The 19,392-nt window shown below is 45.8% G+C and overlaps 1 long non-coding RNA gene across 1 annotated transcript in view; it reads right to left on the reverse strand.

Moving 5' to 3' along the window:
* Positions 1-7,293: 7,293 nt before the first annotated feature.
* The window catches only part of LOC138297408 (uncharacterized), a 36,481-nt gene continuing 24,382 nt past the window's right edge, over positions 7,294-19,392 (reverse strand). Inside the window, exons 2-3 of the long non-coding RNA XR_011204086.1 lie at positions 11,529-11,682; positions 7,294-8,608 (exon numbers count right to left, since the gene is read on the reverse strand). This is a non-coding gene — a long non-coding RNA (uncharacterized lncRNA). The remainder of the gene's footprint in view (positions 8,609-11,528; positions 11,683-19,392) is intronic.

Raw genomic sequence — 19,392 nt, forward strand, 5'->3', positions numbered from 1 at the left:
GCCCGCGGGCCTCTTGCTGTGCCGCTGGCACGGTCCACAGGGCCCAGATAATAGCGTCACTTGACGAGATTACCATCTCCTAAACCCCAAGCAGGGCTTTTGGCGTTAATCTTTAAACCATCCACAGATAATGGCTGAAAGTTTACCCCCCCAGCCTCCTATTTTATCTATGAATGCTTCCTCTCCTCTGCGCGCACCCAACACAAACAAGCAGACAAATAACCCGCAGCAATGTCTCCAAACGTTTTAGGGCACTTTTCTTTTATTAGTGCTGTAACGTCATTGCGTAGAACGGACCTTTTACGCATCGCAGTTCCTCAAACATTCAGCGCTTTTGGGGTGCATGTAGCGCTGTACAAGCTGGACCATCTTGGGGGGTTCATGTAAACAGCTTTGTATTTGCCTTTTAAAGGAATCCATCTGCGTTAGAAAAATGAAGGAGGAGCTCAAATTAGTTTTTAAAAGAATCGTAATGTGAACTTTGCTATGTTTTTGCCACATTTAGAAACATCTGAACGCGCAGTCTACAGAACAGATCCTTCAAAAGCAATCCATGGATGTAGCTCCTCGTGCTCACGTTAGGGGAGTAATGATTTGCATACGGCCCGTCTTGGTCTAGAGTGGAAAAGTGTGCGAAAAACCATGGACTGGGGCGTGGGCACAAGAGATTGTGGGTGTATAGGATTAATTCAAGCGTCCCTCCCATACCTTATTGTTTTGTAATATAGATTCTGGGGGAAACGCTTGTATGGTTGTTGCTTAATAATGTCCATCAATCAGGAGATGTGTGTTTTACAAAACATGCCCATAGCTATCTGCTGTATACCACTGTGAATCCTGTTCCTTTAGGTATATGAGTGAATACACCTGGGCCACGGAGCATATCCAATTTTAGGTCTGTTCTGGAGACAGATTTAGCCGTTTTAAATGTCTCATGTTCTAAAAAAAAAAAAACATAAATAAAAATACATACATACATATAGGGCCTTTGAGTCAGCCAACTTCATCTATTGGTCTGTTCAACTGTCATTCACAGCTTTTTTCTGCCCACTGCAGTTTAGGGCATGGGCAACGAATCAGCCCACTTCAGGCATTGGCTGCCTTGCACTGTGAGTGAGGGCATTTAGGATAATCACATATATACACCTGCTACAACGAAGTGCACTTCAGTGCTATGGGAGGTGCGCCAATACTCTTTTGTTATCCAAGATCTGAGTCCTCTTACAGATTCTGGTTTGCACAGACCATAGTGTTAATTTTGCGGTCATTTCTTACATTTTTCTGATTCTCATGTGCTTTCCACTACTTTTCAATGGGGAATGGCCTTAACAACGCGGGCTGAGCCACGCATGCCGTTTCCCCGCAAGTTAAACCATGCTTGCCTGAACCACGCACTGGCATTGTGTCCAGCTGTTCCAGGAGCAGGAAGAGGAAGCAACAGGAGAGGTAAGTGGGGATGGGGCCATATTCGGTGGGCGAAGGGTAGTTTTTAGGAGTGAGGCAGTTTTAGGGCTTAGGGTGGGGTCAGGTTAGTTTTTTTTAAAGTAAAGGGGTGTTACTTCTTTTTAGGAAGGTGGCAGGATTTTAGGAGCTGGGACTGGGTTTGGGGGGTACTTTTGAGGGGTGGGGCAGTTCTAGGGCTCAGGGTGGTGAAGGGGGAGTTCTTTTTTTTTTTTTACGGGAGGAATTGCGTTACTTTTTTTAAGCAGGTAGCAGGTTATATTGGTCTGGGACCAAGTTTGGGGGTACGTTCGATGGGTGGGGGCACTTTTAGGTCTCAGGGCAGGGGGAGGTTAGGTTATTTTTTTGACAGGGTGGTCTGGTTAGATTTTTTGGGTAGGGGAGGGTTTTAAGGCGTAGGGCGGGGGATCGGGGTAGTTGTGAGGGCTGGGGCAGGGTTTTAAGGCTCAGGGCTGGAGGGCTGAAGGGCTTGGGGTGGTTGTAAGGGTTGGAGTAGAGATTTAGGGTTCAAGGCTTTGGGAAGGGGCAGTTTGCAGGTGCAGTTTTAAGGGCTGGAGTAGTGTGTTGGGGCTAAGGGCAGAGGGGAATTGACCTTGCGTCTTGCCACACATGCTTTTACAACAGAATTTGTTCTAAAGGCATACCTGGTAAAGGCATACGTGGTAAAGACACGGTCATTCTTAAGACTTCATTGTTCTGGGATGCGTGCTTCCATCATACAACCCTTTTCCATCTCAAGGTATCTCTTGAAATCATGTGTTCCACACCTTTCTATTTCAAATCAAGAACTATATATTCTCTGTTTATCGTGTTTTTCATCACAATTCATAGAACACGTAAGGGCCCACTTGTGTGTTTGATAAGTTTCAATGCATCTTACACCACATGCACATTCTAGAGACTTGTCCAAGCCCCACAGCTGTGCCTGTTGATTAAAATGCTTTCTAGGTTAGCACTTAATGTTTTCCCAGAGAATGTAAACCACCCCAACTTCTTTTTACATCATGTTAAGAAAAACGGACTAAATAGGTAAACCCTCAGTGTAAAATTACGTCTACTTTATGTCACAGCAACATACACATTCCTTTGTTTCAAGTGACATATATGCCCTACGCGGAGAACAAAATATATTGCACACTTTTCGTGACCAGGGAGGAGTCCTAGAGCATGACAGCAAATCTCTCTTCTTTATGTCTGTTACAAGGCCTGTGACCACTGTACCTGCACCATTACAGCTAGATGAGCTAAATGATTAGGAACGAATTTAGGATTTTGCATAAACCTCAGATGCTTCGACACCAGCCGACCCGCATGTTAAGAATCACCTCTTCATTTGCATCTTTACCTTGAAGAAAAATATGCTAAGTTCGAAAGACTAATTCATGTTTTTGTGTTTCATCCCAAGAAAATCAAAACCAGAAGCAGTCATGTCAACGTGTACAGAAATACCGTTTGGTTAATACTTGACAGGAGAAAGACAAAGCAAATCTGCACATGAAAAGGCCAGGTCCATTGGACCTATTGGGAAAAGTTACATATTGACATTGGTACTGGAACGACAATTTTATAATTATCAAGTACAGTAAAGCAGCCTCACAACAGAAGGCCATTCATGCTTTTCTTAATACATGGCTGACTCGGAGAAGTTAGTCATTTAAAACATTTTTTTTTAACTGAATACATCTGCACTAAGAATTTTTGTAGCCGTGTTTTGTCATTATTCAGACTTTGTTCATACACAAATCCACACCTTTATAACACCAGTTCAGGGCAAGCTTCAAAGCAATGTCTCCGTTGATTAGTTTGTAGGACACTCTATGACGAAAACAAACACTCTCCTGAAAAGGGGGCATTTTTTTCCAAACTACATCGATTCCAGGTCACTAAAGCTCGGGATTTCATGCCAATGAGGAGGCTGCCCATGTTGCCATGACACACAGAAGGGGAGCGTCTGGTTAAGTCGGTCCTTGAAAGTCGGAGATACTAGGTTTTATTTTGTTTGGATGGCATGGTAGTCTCAAATGACGTGCCTTGGTGTTATGTGGGCTCATGGTTGCACGTAGAGTGTGATTATTTGTGGATGGGCTGAGGTGATGCGCTCCTTTGATGTTACCTAACACCTCCTGGGTGGGACTGGTGCTGATTATGACACCTGCCCAGAGACGTTCATATTGCTGTGAAATGATGGGGCATGTTAGCACCACCTCTTCTGTCCCCCGGGGAACTGTGTGTGAGAAGAGGACCGCAGGGGGTATTTAACATGAATGATCTGAGCCTTTGTGCAAGCCAGGAGCGATAAGATTTTCTCTGGATAATTATCCTGACTTTGCTGTGCATCCCAGAACAGGTATATAACAGGATGAATGGATAGCGCTACCTGAGACAAAAGTGTTTTACAAAATGTTCTTGTCATAATCCGAAACACAAACCCGCTTTTATCATCCCTCTCAGACGTACAAAAAAAACGAGCCGAATTTGATGCGTAATTCAATGTCGTCCAGATAATATTCCGAAACTTTTACCTATTCTGGTCGTTTTATTTAATGATAAAGGATGCTTTGCACGCCTTTGCTGAAACCGCACCCATTCAATTGCAAGGGATTAATAAATTAGTCTGTGCATTCTGCTAATTCTTAATGCAACGAAAACATTTGAACACGTGATGAAATCGGACTGAACAGCTCTGGAAAGAAGAATGTAGACGGTGTTGCGAAGGTGAGTCAGGAAATGTGTGTACGAATAATGAAAGGTGCCAGTGAATGAAACAAAGCTTATTTAAATTACCACTCAACAAAGATGAGTTATCAAAGACAGTCAGATTCTGAGTTTTGTACAGTCATCCAGAGGTCGATGTGAGCAGGGGAACGGCGTTCCAAAGTTGTATTTATTTGATCAAATCAGTGCCCCTACTTTTCATTAAAAAAAGAAAAAAAAACACAACCGTTCCAGAACGGTTGAGTCCAGTGAGGAGAGGGAGGGATTCCTTTACCATGAGGAGACAGAAGTGAGACGGTTGTAAACGAACCACGCCTTCCTTCCATGGTGCCACCTACCTCGAATGTGTGCAATGGGTTAATCGGCAAAACTGAAGGCTACGGAGAGCCCGTAGTTTTTAGTTAATAGAATATGGAATTTGTCCTTTTGTTTTAAGAAAACATATGAAAAAAGGTTTGCACGAAGTTCATGCAGAGTATTAATAAAACACAGCTTTTAAAGCAGCATGAACACCTAAACATAATCTTTTTGGATGTTTTGTGACAGCCTGTGTACAACCTATCTCATACTCTCAGGCCCTGGAACTATGAGGCAGGGTAGGACGAAATTAAGCAACAGGACTGACTAAATTATGTGTCAAGAATAGACAAATTATGCAACCTAATGCGGCACATTTTGTGATATTATTGCTTCATAATTTTGCCATTATTTGAAATATGAACACTGTGGGGGCAAAGGTTTCACCTCACTAGTATCAGTTTAACATCCAAATACAGGAACAAGCAACTGATTGGTGGGCTGTCAACTTTTGCATAGGGCCTTCCACTGTTGGGTGGCATGGGCCACTGACTTTTTAGTAACTTTTGATCCCTTTGAGCTAGAAGCATTTTTTTCTTAAAATCTACAGATTATACACTAGATGACGGATAATGTGGCAAATGCAGCAAATCCATTGTCATGCAGAAAATGCCACACCTGTATAATTTTAGTGGCCCTGCCTATATTGTGTGTAATAAGTGCCAGTAGCCTTTAGTGTTGCTGATTAATCACTCAATTCAGCACCGAACAGGATTCAAATCAGTGACCATCAGAGGATGCCCATATTTATCTGAAATGATCAAATTTACTAACCAAAGTATCCTACCAGCTAAATGCATTTCTACTAGGTAAATGTAAGTTGCATTTATTCTTTTTTAAGATGTAAGTGAAATGAGAACAATGTAGTCACAGGATTTTTTGTTCTTTTTAGTCACATCACTGGCCCGCCCCCAAACTCACTGACCGCGCCCCCCATTGTACTCAGGATCACAGTTCCCATATGCACTAGGACAGCTCAATCAATCACAGAAGGAAGGGTGGCATACTAGCAAGCTAAATTACTTTGACAATGAGAACATGAGGTGATATTACAAGATGCAAACCAAAAAACTGATTAATTGTTCAAAACGTAAACTTTTTCAATTCCATCCTACAAAGACATCTTGAGCAAAAGCACAGTAAATCTGACTTGTGGATAAAGAGTCCAAGAGCAGTTTTACTGATTAGTCGTGCTGCTCCTTTTGTGTTTCGGCATACCATCAATTGTGTGCACTCAACACAGACAGGAACAGTTAGCACATTTACAGAAGAATATGGCTCCACCCAGGACAGGTGACAACTTTGACAGCCCACACCTTTAGTGGGAAGATCACATGAATGCATGACCGATCTGTGGTTTTAATAGGGACTATGATCCCTCCAGAAGAGGACACAGTGAGTGACTGACTACACATAAAAGCAGTGAGATGCCTGCAGGGTCTCTGAATCTTCTCCCAAGGCACGACCTCAGGGATGCAGTCAGTTTGCACTACTTCATATGTAGCACACAATAAGGACTCCACCAAATTGGTTGTTTCCTCTTGTGCCAGCATCTGTTATATATCACAGAGACAAGTGCAAAGGTGTTGCTTCTTTTGCAGAGAATCCTTTCCCATTGTGTGGCACACATTTTGAGTAGGTGCAATCCATATGGCCAGGCAGTCATCAATATCCCTTGGAAAAAACTCACCATCTACCTGCCACAGCAACCACAACACCCCCTATGACATTGACAAGACCACCAAATTAACTTATTTTGGATTAGGGGTCGAAAGCCCCCCAGCCATATTTATTAACACATATATACACAACACATTTTTTATCATATTCACATTCTCTTTATTTGGTGAATCTTTGCCATCAAAGATCATAAATATACATTCATATAAAATGAAAATAAGATTACAAAAGCAATAAAATAGCAGTGATTGTTAAGAACTGATAATTTACAATTAAAACAAATTAACTAGCAAGCAATATGTATCCACCTTTTAGAGCACTCTTAGTCTAATCTTCCACATCAGCATTAGGAACTGTGAGACTGGGAAGACTACAAATTGCCTATTGTTGGACTTAAAAACCCTAAGAGCTTCCCTGAAGGCTTTGACACCAAAACTTCGACAGAGTGGTGCAATCCACTTATTTGTTATACCACAGTAACTAGGACAGAAGAACAAAACATTTTCAATTGTTTGAGGCTGAGATTCAAAGAAAGGGCAGTAAGCATCCCTTGGGTTTGCCATTTGCCCCCAACTAGCTGTAAATGAGGCAAGCAATAAGGTCCCATTCCTAAATTGCAGATAAACCTTCCTGCCAATAGGGGGCTCTGTTTCATCCAGGAAGAGCTTTTTTTCTGAAAATTATATTTTAACATTAGGAAGGTTGATGTCAAAGGACCAATGTTAGATTGGCTTTGCAGCAAGCCTATTTGGCACTTCCAAAAGGCCTTCTTTATCTGCCCTTTAGATGTCACACTAGCCTCTTCCAGGGCAGACCACAAATGAGCAGGCCCAATGTCCACTAATGTTGTTCTAACATGCTAGATCCATGGAAGATTACTTGCACCTAGAAGGCACAACATTTTGACCATCCCCTGCTGGTAGAGGCTCAGCTCTGCAGTTGCCCACAGCCTCTTCTAGAACAAGAGAGATCGTAGCCTAGCTACGTGTGCAATACTTTTTCACTCTATATCTAATCACAGGGGAAGCAATGTTGTGCTGGCTGGGAGAGCAGTCAATTGCCTCATGAAATGATCTTCAACAACATCTAAGGTTGTAACTTCCTTATGGCCCAAAAGTTCCGTACCATTCATTACAGACCCACATAATTGACAGTTATAGACTTGTAGTGCTGGTCAAATTTGGAAGCTTTAAATATCTTAAATACTCCCCCAGTAGTCTGCTCTAGTCCAGGTTTACACCTGGTGATGTGGGTCTGCCAGTGGATGTGTTCTTTCAGAACCATGCCCAAATATTCAAAAGTTTGGACTCACTCCAGGGGTCCCTCTCAAAGTGGGACTAGGTCTAGAGGGGTGACAGGGGTTGAACACCTTATACTTGTTTTTTGCTAGATTATTATCTAGGCCCCTCACCTCTCAAAAACTGTCAAACGTGTCTAAGATTTTTTGCAGTCAGTCCCATGGGAGTCTTAGATAGGAGCAGCTTATCATCAGCAAACATCAGTTTGCACTGCCTGTGCCGCTAGCTCCATCCCAGCTGCAGCAGTGGCAGCCCCAATTCTTCAGGAATGAGAGCCACACATGATACCCTCAGGGCACTTCCCAGCACTCTACAGAACTGAAACTTAGTGAGTGGTGTGCCAGCTGCATGCACCAACAGGGGACCCATGAACGCTCAAGCTTGGTGAGTCATAAACACCTCCAAATTTCCCTGAGGGCAGAAAGTCATTACATGAGGCCCTATGGAGCAGAATGTGTTCACCCCTACCCATCTCGTTGGCCTTTGAACAGGAGATTGTTATTGCAAGGGAGTCATTTGGCCACTAAACATCAGCACACTGCAAACCCCCAAGTCACTGCCCTTTTGTTTTTGGCCCCTAGCTCACCTACCCTCAGTGCCCCATAACATACTAGAGCTAAGGCCTCCCTGAAGAGACAGACCTCATCCTGAAAACTACAAATGTTCCCCAGGAGCACAAGATAGCAGCCTACCGAACCATGTCAATGGAGGGCCTAGAGCCCAGCTTAGCCCTTCTAAATGATGCCAACCCTTCAATGCCCTCTAAACCAGGAAGGTCTTTCTCCCCTTGGCATGCCCCACCATCTTCACAAAGAAGGATATTGCGCAGTGTGGCACCTGTCATATGAGACTGCTTGCTCCTCCTGTCTCAGGGATCCAACACATTCTAAAACTAACTCCTGAGCAACCAATCCTCCCCGTGCTCCCTAGAACCTTGTAGTATGCGTTGAATGCCCCCTTATAGCATGCCTCACCTTGGGCGCTAAACTGTGTGCCACAAGCTCTGGTAAACTAAGGCACCAAGCTCCCACGGTCACTTTGGGAATGGTGTTGGGATCTCCGCTGCTCCTGGATGGTGGTACCTGAAGGCCTTCATCCTAAAATGAGATAAAACATCTGCTGCATTGTTCAGTACTCCAAGCACATGTTTGGATTTAAAAACGACATTCAAATTTAAGCAGAGCAACACAATCTCTTTCAATAGTCTAAGGATCATTTTGCGCATGTCAGCCTGTTGATTGATGCATTTTACTATAGTCATGTTATCATACTAGAATACCACAGACTGGTTGCGGAATTGGTCTGGCCAGACCAGGAGGGCCATTAAAATGGTGAAGAGTTTAAGAAAGCCAACATTTGTCACTAAACCAGACTCCACCCACTCCTTTGGCCACTGCTGAGCACACCACTCGATAATGGCGGCAAAACCTTTACTGCCAGTTGCATCTGTAAACGGACCTATCTCCTCATTAGTCATGGTTGGGCCACACTACAGTCCATTGAAATCCCTCAAAAATGCCTCCTGGATCCTCATATCCTGCCGAGCCTCTGATGAGAACCTGGTATGGTGGTGTTTTGCCTTCAAGCCAGACATGGCTTGAGCCATTGACCGGGAAAGTGGGGGGGCCATGGTAATGATGTGAAGAGCAAAATTCAACTGCCCAAGCACCACCTGCAACCGATGCAAAGTCATCTTCCTTGTCCCCATGCATTCATTCAAGGCCTCAGAAAAAGTGTTAACTTTCTCCAAGGGGAGCCCAGATTCACCTGGCACTCAACCCCTAGAAATTCAATAGATGTGGCTGGCCCACATGTCTTGTCCTGTACCAGGGGAGCTCCAGAGATTTCCATCAGCCGCTGGAAGGACTGTAAAGCCCTTCCATACTCCACTGTAGCACAAGGGCCTCAAAACAAGAAGTCATCCAGGTAGTACAACACCCAGACCAATGTCTGAAGACCCATTCCAGGAATGTGCTGAACTTTTTGAAATATGCACAGGAGAATGATCAGCCAATTGGCGTGTATTTGTCTAAATAGAATGAGTCTCAAACTGGAAACCCAGTAGGTGGAAGTCTTCCCGATGCACATGAAACAAATGAAAAGTGCATTCAATATCCAACTTTACTAGCAGTGTTCCATGCCCCAGCTTCTACAGCAACCCGATCACTTGGTCAAGGGAGGTGTACTCGATGGAGCATAAGGCCCCATCAATTGCTTCATTCACAGACTGCCCCTTGGGTGCAGAAATGTTGTGTATCAACCTGTACTCCTCTGGCTCTTTCATGGGGACTACCCCCATGGGGTGCAAGCCTTATAAAAATGTCAAATGTAACAGCCACAAAGGAACTTACCAACCTCCTCAGGTTTCTTTCTTTGAGAATCCTGGCCCTGCTGATGCTATGATTGGACCTGAGAAACTGCTACTGCTACACACCTGCCACTGGGATCCCCCTTAAACCTTCATACAGAGCCAGTGCTGCCACTGCGTTATTATAGACATTCAGCTATGACACAATTGCCTGCCAATTAACCAGAGAAGGATTCTTGATCATAAGAGGGTGGTCATTCCTGCCTTTTAGTGCTTCTGTTCTTTTTGAAATATTTTCCCTCCGAGTGGAACGGCAAGCCAAAGAAGGAATTATTTTTGTATGGCCAATGACCTCAGTCCCTAGAATGGGAGCACTCTTTATGCTGCTTGCCCTCCTCCCTTTTGGGCCTATCCACAATCAGCTCATACATGTCAACATAACTCCCCTTCTAATTTTTTTCTTTTATATCCAATGGCAAATGTCTGCCTAACTGATCATGTTTGGAACAAACATCCCTCAGTCCAATTCTTGGCAATGATGTCCTCGTACTTCATACAGCTGCTCCCTGAGATAGGGGAGGAGCCCCCGCCACCGCTGGTACCATTGGGGGCATATAGATGGCTGCTGAGGTGCCAAGAATTGTCATCTCCTGCAGTGAAACCTGACTAACTTGTGAAGTCCCACTCGCCCCTATCTGGGGAGCGCCGCCCACATGAGCCTGTGCACCCAGTCCCCTTGAACTATCAAGGTATGCCACCAACCTCCTGGCCCGCATAACATTATCACACTCAGCCACACTAGCCAAAGCATCACCCATCATAGGAGAGGACAGCATCCCAACCTCAGACAGTCAGGCAGGACACTTGCTAAGTTAGCAGCCAAAATGGGTTGATTAATGTTCTCCACAGGTGTAACCCCAATCCCCATGCAACTGTTTCAATTTTAGACAATGCTACTACTCACCACAAGCACCATCACAGTTGAAACTCCCCCTGGCACCACCACATTGTTGGTATTGGCCTCTGGCGGTGCCTGCAAGGGGACCCCTGGAGTCACACTTCCATCCTTAGAAGATCCCTGACTTCAACCTGCTTCTTAAATGGGGGAAATGCCACCCTTGGTGTGACACCAGTCTCCTAGGCCTCTCTGCTTGAGCCATCTGTTCACTAGCTTGGATCACAAGGGCCTGCAGGTGTAAAAGGGACAAAATCCTGTCCATTGCTTCCATCCTGCGCATCAATGCCTCCAAATCAACCTCCCTCCTTGCACACTTGGAAACCTTTTTTGTACTGCCCGGCATCCTTCAACTATGCCTAAACTTAACCCAGACAAAATTCTGCCCACAAAGCTGCTGCCACATCCTGTGGTGCAAAATCGCTGTATGACATGACCTACACAAAGCCAAAAAAGAGCCTGTGTGCAGGAAATCAGTCAAAATTAAAGTCACAACCTGGCCATCTAGCCCCACACCAACTGCCAGGCAACTCACACAGTATTTCATATTCCAAAATGCAGTGCACCACATACAAACAGAGTCCTTATTACTGTATAACTAACAGAAGAACCTAGAAACACTGTGCCTCACCACAGTGCTAAGAAAAGCCACATTATGCCCCCCCAGTTCACCAACTTGCATGCATAGGCCCTCACTTAATCAACTCTTTGCCCCAAAACCACAGCTGCTCCTGGCCCCCCTAAGACTGCTTACCTCCACAGCCCCAAGCACGCCTCCAGAGGCTGCACCAAATGCAGAGTAGAAAAATGCGCCTCGAGTCACAGCAAAACCCTCTCAAGCCTGTGCGTCTCCCAGAGACACCAGCTGGGAGATGTGGCTGCAGAGTTCGCATCAGAGCATGCTGCACCTGTAAAGAAAGGACAGAGACAAATAGGGACATTTAAAAAGAAAACAAGATCTTGGTGAGGTAGCAGTGAGGGGTCTGGGATCCTACAACTTGTGTCCTTCTTGTGCAGCGGTGAGCAGGATTAGAGACCTCGCTGCCTCACGGCTCCTTTTCCGGATAGGGCCGCAACACAGCTGAAATGTCCCAAAAAGCACTCAAGAGCTTCCAGGGTTGTGCCCCTGCCAGCCATTCCCAATGAGCCTCAACCAAGGGCTGCAGTCACTAGCAGTGTGCCCCTCGGTTGGGCCATGGTTGTCGCCATATGTACGGGAGGAGTTTCTGCAATAGTACAGAGGGGACTGCACAGATATCTGCAGCCCTTACTTTCCTATGAAGGTAATACATGGTGCAAGAAGCTGATGCAAACACCAGTCATCTTATGTGGGTTCAGGGGCAATATTACTGAACAGGCGCAATGTCCCTCTCTGTGTCACCGATTGGCCTCAGTTACTGCATCTGGAGTAGACAAGGACAGTGAACACAATTATAGAAGATGTGCCAGCAGAGGTTGACGGTTAAACAATACTAAGTTTCAGTACTACTATTCCATTCTATCGTTCATACACAGGCAAAACCACAGGCATGTCTGCCGATGGGGCTAATCCCACCCTACCGCTCCAAGACTGGGGAGTCTCAGACCTGCCCTCTATTTGCCGGGGAATGAGAGGTTCTAAGCTCTGTAGTGAGGACAGTAATTCACTGTAAATCTCGACCCCACCCCAAGATGAAAAACACTTTTAGAATAAAAATGTGCCCATGAATCCCCTGTGTTATCAAGTATTAATTAACCAAAATCTTTCATGCAATTATTAATAATCTTGTCCTTTGCCCACCATCCAGGAGAAATAATGCAAAGGCCCAAAGGCTATCAGGGAAAAGCTATGTTATGTGCTGAAGCGAACACCTTCATTGCAACATATCTTGGGCTTCCTGATTAATTTATGAACGATATGTCTTAACTACCCTGTCCCTGAACAGACTGTTTCTAAATATGAAAGCAGAAGGGGAGGATTGCCCAGGCTGACCCATATTATTACCATTCCTTCTCATAGGCTTTCACCTTTGCGCCTTCTTTTCTGGAAGGATGGCTGCCTTTGTGTCGACCCTTGAGTGCATCAGTAGGTCTATTATCTTCATCTCGGGCCAAGTGTCTAAGCCCATTTCAGCAACAGAACTATCTTTACCCACACAGAACTTCACCAGCATCAGCTTATGCAGCTGGGTGGGGTTGGTAGCTCCAGCTTTTTTCCCTCCTATCTGGACGTACTTGTGCAACTACAAAAAAGAGGAACTGAAATTGACAAAAGAATAGTTCTTACATGTAGGTAACACTACTCATTCACTAACTTGCCCAGACCAACACTACACCATACTCACTATCATATCCATATTCCGATAAACTATTGTAGGAGGCTGGCCTGGCTTGTAGTGGGTACCAGAGGTACTTACACCTTGTGCCAGGTCCAGTTATCCCTTATTAGTGTAGAAGAGGTGTTTCTAGCAGCTTAGGCTGATAGAAGATAGCTATGGCAAAGCAGCTTAGGCTGAACTAGGAGACATGTAAAGCTCCTACTATTCCACTGGTGTCATATGCACAATATCATAAGAAAACACAATGAACAGAAGTACTAAAAATAAAGGTACTTTATTTTTATGACCATATGCCAAAAGTATCTCAGTGAGTACCCTCAGTATGAGGATAAGATATATACACAAGATATATGTACACAAACCAAAATTATGCAGGTAATAGCAAGAAAAGTAATGCAAGCAGTGTAAAATTACAGTAGATTGCAATAGGAGCACAGGTATAGGGGCAACACAAAACATATACTCCAAAAGTGGAATGCGAACCACGAATGGACCCCAAACCTATGTGAGCTTGTAGAGGGTCGCTGGGACTGTAAGAAAACAGTGATGGTTAAAAAACTAGCCCACCCCAAGACCCTGAAAGGTAGGTGTAAAGTGCACCTACTCTACTACCCCCAGAGAGCACAGAAGTCGTGATAGGGGGTTTCTGCAGGAAGAACAAACACCAGCAATGCAACAACAGTGGGTTTCCAGACCTGAGTACCTGTAAGACAAGGGGACCAAGTCCAATAGTCGTGACAGTGTCGAGAGTGGCAGGAGCCCAGGAAATGCCAGCTGAGGGTGCAAAGAAGCTGCCACCTGTTGGAAGAAGCTTGGAGTTCTGCAAGAAAGAAGAGAGATAGGAACTTCTCCTTTGGAGGATGGATGTCGCATGTCGCGATAAAGCTTGCAGAGGTATTCCCACGCAGAAAGACTGCCAACAAGCCTTGCTAGCTGCAAGGGTTGCAGTAGAGGTTTTTGGGTGCTGCTGTGGCCCAGGAGGGACCAGGATGCCGCCACTTGAAGGAGGAGACAGAGGGGGTAACCAGCAAGTCAGGGAGCCCTCACAGAAGCAGACAGCACCCGCAGAAGTACCTAATCAGGCACTTGGAAGAAGAGTGAACTGGAGTCCACACAAAGTCACAAAAGGGAGTCTCACGATGCCGGAGGACAACTCAGAAGGTTGTGCACTGCAGGTTAGAGTGTCGGGGACCCAGGCTTGGCTGTGCATGGAGGAAATCCTGGAAGAGTGCACAGGAGCTGGAGCAGCTGCAAATCACGTGGTACCCAGCAATGCAGTCTAGCGTGGGGAAGCAAGGACATACCTCCACTAAACTTGGACTGAAGAGTCACTGGACTATGGGAGTCACTTGGACAGAGTTGCTGAGTTCCAGGGACCACACTCGTCGTGCTGAGAGGGGACCCAGAGGACCAGTGATGCAGTCTTTTGGTGCCTGCGGTTGCAGGGGGAAGATTCCGTCGACCCACGGGAGATTTCTTCAGAGCTCCTGGTGCAGAGAGGAGGCAGGCTACCCCCAGAGCATGCACCACCTGGAAACAGTCGAGAAAGCCGGCAGGATGAAGCGATACAAGGTTGCTAGTAGTCGTCTTGCTACTTTGTTGCGGTTTTGCAGGCGTCCTGAGCAGTCAGCGGTCGATCCTTTGGTAGAAGGTGAAGAGGGAGATGCAGAGGAAATCTGATGAGCTCTTGCATTCGTTATCTGAAGAATTCCCCAAAGCAGAGACCCTAAATAGCCAGAAAAGGAGGTTTGGCTACCAAGGAAGGAAGATTGGCTACCAAGAGAGGTAAGAGCCTATCAGAAGGAGCCTCTGACGTCACCTGCTGGCACTGGCCACTCAGAGCAGTCCAGTGTGCCACAAATACCTCTGTTTCCAAGATGGCAGAGGTCTGGGACACACTGGAGGAGCTCTGGACACCTCCCCAGGGAGGTGCAGGTCAGGGGAGTGGTCACTCCCCTTTCCTTTGTCCAGTTTCGCGCCAGAGCAGGGCTGGGGGATCCCTAAACTGGTGTAGACTGGCTTATGCAGAGATGGGCACCATCTGTGCCCATTAAAGCGTTTCCAGAGGCTGGGGGAGGCTACTCCTCCCAGCCCTGACACCTATTTCCAAAGGGAGAGGGTGTTACACCCTCTCTCAGAGGAAATCCTTTGTTCTGCCTTCCTGGGCCGCCTGGACCGCAGGAGGGCAGAAACCTGTCTGAGGGGTTGGCAGCAGCAGCAGCTGCAGTGGAGACCCCGGAAAGGCAGTTTGGCAGTACCTGGGTACTATGCTAGAGACCCAGGGGATCATGTAATTGTCCCCCCAATGCCATAATGGCATTGGGGGGACATTTCCATGATCTTAGACTTGTTACATGGCCATGTTCGGAGTTACCATTGTGACGCTGTACATAGGTAGTGACCTATATACAGTGCACACGTGTAATGGTGTCCCCGCACTCACAAAGTCCGAGGAATTTGCCCTGAACGATGTGGGGGCACGTTGGCTAGTGCCAGGGTGCCCATACACTAAGTAACTTTGCACCCAACCTTCACCAGGTGAAGGTTAGACATGTAGGTGACGTATAAGTTATTTAACCCCTTCGCTGCCAGGCCTTTTCCCCCTCCTGTGCCAGGCCTTTTTTTGCCTATTTGGGGCAGTTCGCGCTTAGGCCCTCATAACTTTTTGTCCACATAAGCTAACCAAGCCAAATTTGCGTCCTTTTTTTCCAACATCCTAGGGATTCTAGAGGTACCCAGACTTTGTGGGTTCCCCTGAAGGAGGCCAAGAAATTGCCCAAAATACAGGGAATATTTCGTTTTTTAAAAAAAAATTGGAAAACGTGGCTGCAGAAGAAGGCTTGTGGTTTTTCCCCTGAAAATGGCATCAACAAAGGGTTTGCGGTGCTAAACTCAGCAGCTTCCCAGCTTTCAGGAACAAGCAGACTTGAATCAGAAAACCCAATTTTGCAACACAATTTTGGCATTTTACTGGGACATACCCCATTTTTGCAATTTTTTGTGCTTTCAGCCTCCTTCCAGTCAGTGACAGAAATGGGCATGAAACCAATGCTGGATCCCAGAAACCTAAACATTTCTGAAAAGTAGACAAAATTCTGAATTCAGCAAGGGGTCATTTGTGTAGATCCTACAAGGGTGTCCTACAGAAAATAACAACTGAAAAAGAAAAATATTGAAATTGAGGTGAAAAAAACATAAATGTTTCTCTACGTTTTACGCTGTAACTTTTCCCTGCAATGTCAGATTATCAAAAGCAATATACCGTTACGTCTGCTGGACTACTCTGGTTGTGGGGATATATAGGGCTTGTAGGTTCATCAAGAACCCTAGGTACCCAGAGCCAATAAATGAGCTGTACCCTGCAGTGCGTTTTCATTCTATACCGGGTATACAGCAATTCATTTGCTGAAATATAAAGAGTAAAAAATTGCTATGAAGAAAACCTTTGTATTTCTAAAAAGGGCACAAGATAAGGTGTTGAGGAGCAGTGGTTATTTGCACATCTCTGAATTCTGGGGTGACCATACTAGCATGTGAATTACAGGGCATTTCTCAAATAGATGTCTTTTTTACACACTCTCCTATATTTGGAAGGAAAAAATGTAGAGAAAGACAAGGGGTAATAACACTTGTTTTGCTAATCTATGTTCCCCCAAGTCTCCCGATAAAAATGATACCTCACTTGTGTGGTTAGGCCTAGCGCCCGCGACAGGAAACGCCCCAAAGCGCAACGTGGACACATCCACATTTTTGGAAGAAAACAGAGGTGTTTTTTGCGAAGTGCCTACCTGTAGATTTTGGCCTCTAGCTCAGCCGGCACCTAGGGAAACCTACCAAACCTGTGCATTTCTGAAAACTAGAGACCTAGGGGAATCTAAGGAGGGGTGACTTGCGGGGCTCGGACCAGGTTCTGTTACCCAGAATCCTTTGCAAACCTCAAAATTTGGCTAAAAAAACACATGTTCCTCACATTTCTGTGGCAGAAAGTTCTGGAATCTGAGAGGAGCCACAAATTTCCTTCCACCCAGCATTCCCCCAAGTCTCCTGATAAAAATGATACCTCACATGTGTGGGTAGGCCTAGCGCCCGCGACAGGAAACGCCCCAAAGCGCAATGTGGACACATCCAAATTTTTGGAAGAAAACAGAGGTGTTTTTTGCGAAGTGCCTACCTGTAGATTTTGGCCTCTAGCTCAGCCGGCACCTAGGGAAACCTACCAAACCTGTGCATTTATGAAAACTAGAGACCTAGGGGAATCTAAGGAGGGGTGACTTGCGGGGCTCGGAGCAGGTTCTGTAACCCAGAATCCTTTGCAAACCTCAAAATGTGGCTAAAAAAACACATGTTCCTCACATTTCTGTGGCAGAAAGTTCTGGAATCTGAGAGGAGCCACAAATTTCCTTCCACCCAACGTTCCCCCAAGTCTCCCGATAAAAATGATAGCTCACTTGTGTGGGTAGGCCTAGCGCCCGCAAAAGGAAACGCCCCAAAGCGCAACGTGGACACATCCAAATTTTTGGAAGAAAACAGAGGTGTTTTTTTGCGAAGTGCCTACCTGTAGATTTTGGCCTCTAGCTCAGCCGGCACCTAGGGAAACCTACCAAACCTGTGCATTTCTGAAAACTAGAGACCTAGGGGAATCCAAGATGGGGTGACTTGCGGGGCTCGGACCAGGTTCTGTTACCCAGAATCCTTTTCAAACCTCAAAATTTGGCTAAAAAAACACACGTTCCTCACATTTCTGTGGCAGAAAGTTCTGGAATCTTAGAGGAGCCACAAATGTCCTTTCACCCAGCGTTCCCCCAAGTCTCCCGATAAAAATGATACCTCACTTGTGTGGGCAGGCCTAGCGCCCGCGACAGGAAACGCCCCAAAGCACAACATGGACACATCCAAATTTTTGGAAGAAAACAGAGGTGTTTTTTGCAAAGTGCCTACCTGTAGATTTTGGCCTCTAGCTCAGCCGGCACCTAGGGAAACCTACCAAACCTGAGCATTTATGAAAACTAGAGACCTAGAGGAATCTAAGGAGGGGTGACTTGCGGGGCTCGGACCAGGTTCTGTAACCCAGAATCCTTTGCAAACCTCAAAATGTGGCTAAAAAAACACATGTTCCTCACATTTCTGTGGCAGAAAGTTCTGGAATCTGAGAGGAGCCACAAATTTCCTTCCACCCAGCGTTCCCCCAAGTCTCCCGATAAAAATGATACCTCACTTGTGTGGGTAGGCCTAGCGCCCGCGACAGGAAACGCCCCAAAGCACAACGTGGACACATCCAAATTTTTGGAAGAAAACACAGGTGTTTTTTTGCGAAGTGCCTACCTGTAGATTTTGGCCTCTAGCTCAGCCGGCACCTAGGGAAACCTACCAAACCTGTGCATTTCTGAAAACTAGAGACCTAGAGGAATCCAAGATGGGGTGACTTGCGGGGCTCGGACCAGGTTCTGTTACCCAGAATCCTTTTCAAACCTCAAAATTTGGCTAAAAAAACACACGTTCCTCACATTTCTGTGGCAGAAAGTTCTGGAATCTTAGAGGAGCCACAAATTTCCTTTCACCCAGCGTTCCCCCAAGTCTCCCGATAAAAATTATACCTCACTTGTGTGGGCAGGCCTAGCGCCCGCGACAGGAAACGCCCCAAAGCACAACGTGGACACATCCAAATTTTTGGAAGAAAACACAGGTGTTTTTTTGCGAAGTGCCTACCTGTAGATTTTGGCCTCTAGCTCAGCCGGCACCTAGGGAAACCTACCAAACCTGTGCATTTCTGAAAACTAGAGACCTAGAGGAATCCAAGATGGGGTGACTTGCGGGGCTCGGACCAGGTTCTGTTACCCAGAATCCTTTTCAAACCTCAAAATTTGGCTAAAAAAACACACGTTCCTCACATTTCTGTGGCAGAAAGTTCTGGAATCTGAGAGGAGCCACAAATTTCCTTCCACCCAGCGTTCCCCCAAGTCTCCCGATAAAAATGATACCTCACTTGTGTGGGTAGGCCTAGCGCCCGCGACAGGAAACGCCCCAAAGCGCAACGTGGACACATCCAAATTTTGGGAAGAAAACAGGTGTTTTTTTGCGAAGTGCCTAGCTGTAGATTTTGGCCTCTAGCTCAGCCGGCACCTAGGGAAACCTACCAAACCTGTGCATTTCTGAAAACTAGAGACCTAGGGGAATCTACGGAGGGGTGACTTGCGGGGCTCGGACCAGGTTCTGTTACCCAGAATCCTTTGCAAACCTCAAAATGTGGCTAAAAAAACACATGTTCCTCATATTTCTGTAGCAGAAAGTTCTGGAATCTGA

This window comes from Pleurodeles waltl, chromosome 5, assembly GCF_031143425.1.
Source record: "Pleurodeles waltl isolate 20211129_DDA chromosome 5, aPleWal1.hap1.20221129, whole genome shotgun sequence".
NCBI classification, from domain to species: Eukaryota; Metazoa; Chordata; class Amphibia; order Caudata; family Salamandridae; genus Pleurodeles; species Pleurodeles waltl.